Genomic DNA, 3529 nt, shown 5'->3' on the forward strand with positions numbered 1-3529 from the left:
AAGGGCTGCCAGGGTACCCAAAGCATCCGGCAGATGCTTGGGAGTCGTCGACGTATATGACGACTCCGAGGATGTTTTGATGGTGGCAGCGCCCAGAAGAGGCGCTGGCCAAGTGGGTAACTTAGGTCCACAGGCGGGTAGCTTAGTTCCGCAGCCAGCTGCAGCTGTCACGAACACTGAGAACAGCGTGTTCAGAGTGGGTAACAGAGTTCCACTCACGGTCGCCCAGACCTTAACTGAAGAGGAAGGCGTTGAACACGCTTCCTGTGTGGATAACACAGTGCCACACGCGGTCGCCCAGACCTTAACTGAAGAGGAAGGCGTTGAACACGCTTCCTGTGTGGATAACACAGTGCCACACGCGGTCGCCCAGACCTTAACTGAAGAGGAAGGCGTTGAACACGCTTCCGGTGTGGGTAACACAGTACCACACGAGGCCATGAGTGCCTCGGATGTCGTAGCAACGGCATCCCTAGACGTAGGCAGCGAAGCTCCACGTCACGGTCGCCGTCGTTAACGACGCCGCCGCCGCCTCAAGTCGGATCCGAACTTCGTTCCGATCGACGTCGCTTCAAGCGACTCGGAGGTAAGGGCCCCGGCTCCTCCGACAAGGCCGGTGGAAGAGTGTTATCACATCTTCGATGGCGAGACCGGTTTACCCGTCAAGGCATCTGGTGTCCACTTGGAGCCGTTGCCAGAGGTTGCAGATATACTGAACCTCGAGGAAATGACGGTCGAGTCTTTCCTGGCCATCCTTAAGGCTGGGAAGGTTGCCGAGATGGTACTCATGAGACCAGAGACCACTCGAGAGAAGCTGAGCTCCTCCTCTGTCTTGGACGAGAGCGTCCTGGAAGACCTGAACAAGCAGCGTCAGACGCGCTTGGGTTCTGAGATCCTTAAGAACCCCAAGGATCCGGTGTATCCTTTGGTGACGGAGTATGCGGACGTGGTGAACAAACACCCACCGACCCAACTCCCACCGGATCGAGGCGTACGGCACGAGATTGATCTCGTGCCCGGCACAAATGGCCTCTCCCGCGCGAACGTTGATGCCTTCTATAAAGCAGGTTATATCCATCTGGGCTTCAACCAGCAGCATCGGCGTCCGCGAAAGCATTAAGGAAAGGCTTCGAACGCAACAACGCCGTTGAATCTAATACCTCTTGTATGGTGTTCCCTGTCCGCCCTCCCACCACCACCAACCAATATTAATTCTAATCCCATTTCATGACAGGTTGTTTCACTTGAAGAATTGCACAATTTACGCCATCGTTGAGGCTTCGTGACCCCGTTCCAAGAAGTCAATTAGTGGAATTCCGCGGCCGGGAGTAGACGTAGCAACGAGGCTACCTATTAAACACAAACAACGATTCACAATAGTATAGAAGAATTTTTTTATAGAGGTAATGAATACCATGCGGGATTCCTGGTTTACCAAAGTGGTCGCTCAGATTGTTGGTGCCGTGAATTCAGTTCATGACCAACTTATCTCCCCATTCTGCGAAACACGTCTTTTTAACAGACGGCTACATGGCTATAAAGCAGGTTATATCCATCTGGGCTTCAACCAGCAGTACATCATTGCCGGCATCGGCGTCCGCGAAAGCATTAAGGAAAGGCTTCGAACGCAACAACGCCGTTGAATCTAATACCTCTTGTGTGGTGTTTCCCTGTTCGCCCTCCCACCACCACCAACCAATATTAATTCTAACCGTATTCCATGACAGGCTTTTTCACTTGAAGAATTGCACAATTTACGTCATCGTTGAGGCTTCGTGACCCCGTTCCAAGAAGTCAATTAGTGGAATTCCGCGGCCGGGAGAAGACGTAACAACGAGGCTACCTATTAAACACAAATGTGGTAAAGTGCTTTCTCAGAAATAAGAGAATGGGCCTGACGCGGGGTCACTATCCCGAATCAATGACAATCTCAAGTGATTAGAGAGGATTTGGGTTGTTTGGCACGGGTGCAAGTTGCCTGTGGTGGATTAGCCATGGCGAGCAGCACCCCGTATGGAATGACGATGGATCTGATATGAGCGATGTACGAGAAGGCAAGATCCACCAAGACTTACCTCGGATCCACCCTTACCTGGATTCACTAAGATGGATATGGGATATACTATACAAGAGTGGATCGAGTGTGGATCCTATGAAGGAAGGATGGTCGGTGCCCTCTGAAGGTGGATCTAGTAGCCACGGCAAATGAAGAGTCAAGATCCACCGCGAGGTACCCCGGATCCCATACTTCCGAGTTCGTATCCAAGGAGGGAGGATCCCGCCTGGAGGGACCTGGATCCAGGGTATAGGGATGAGGGATACAGTGGATCTCGAACTTTCGTGGGACAACGGAGATCACAGACGGTTGCGAGATGATGTTGGATGATTGGAGAGCTCGGATCCACGGCGAGTGTACCATTACAGTGAGGTGGATCCAAGCGACCTGGATCCGGATGAGTGTACCCATAATAGGGTGACCATGATGATTACGTCATATATCCGGTGGATCTGAAGATAACACAGCTGGGATGATGGGTCAAGGGAAGAAGGGACATGCAGCCGAGCCTGGTAAGGGATTTAGCAGATGAAAGACATAGAAGGTAGAAACCCAGGCAGGTATAGGCTTAAATATCAATACAGACTCCAATTTGCACAGTGACACGCAAGTGCCTTCCTGCCCTCAAGAACCGGAACTACATTGGCCGTACGAGCTCCGAGAAGGTTGGGAAATGCGAATCTAGTGTTGGTAGTGATAACTGGATAATACATGGGCCAGATCCCTACAACCTAGTAAGCTTTTCCTTTACTTGTGCAGATCCGACAGGCTAACCGAATTTACTACTTGGTCGGTTACACCCTAGAGGCTCTCAACTTTCAAGATCCCGTCACAGGAGGCGGCAAGTACGACACAAAGGAACTACAAAGGCAAAGGAACACACCCGTAAGGCAACCTACGGCCAGATCCACGATCTAGGCCCCGGATCCATAAGCTCGAATATTCGCTTAGGATTCGGAACAATCCACGGACGCAGAGTGAAGATTTTCCACTGCTGCTCCACCCCATCCCCACGTCTCGCCCAGACACTCAAGCTTCACCACTGGAACTCTTGGGAGATTACGCGAGAGAGCAAGATCCCCCCCTCTCCGAAGAATTACCCCAAGGGAGAGAAAATTTCCAGCCAGAAACACGATTCTTCGGGGGACCCCCTCTCTCTTATGTGCGTTTTGTGAGCGCAGTTGGTAAGTTGGATCTGGCAATCTCGCAGATTTTACTGATCCCGCTACACCACAATCGTGCGCGTGCCCGGATCTTTTGGTGACTCGGGATTTCACCGTGAGTCCCAAGAAGATGCTCAAGTGAAGATTGAGCCACGGGAAGAGGCGTCGTCGGAAGTCGGATCGACAAAGACGCTGCTGAATGAAACAAGATCCGCGGATCGATGCAGTTTTGGGAGGAACTCTGTCGACGGAAGAGAGGTGGATCCGGATCCGGATAATAGAAGAAAAACCTCTCTATCCTCCCCAGGTC

The sequence above is a fragment of the Phytophthora infestans genome, genomic scaffold, assembly GCF_000142945.1.
Source record: "Phytophthora infestans T30-4 supercont1.73 genomic scaffold, whole genome shotgun sequence".
In the NCBI taxonomy this organism is placed as follows: Eukaryota; Oomycota; class Peronosporomycetes; order Peronosporales; family Peronosporaceae; genus Phytophthora; species Phytophthora infestans.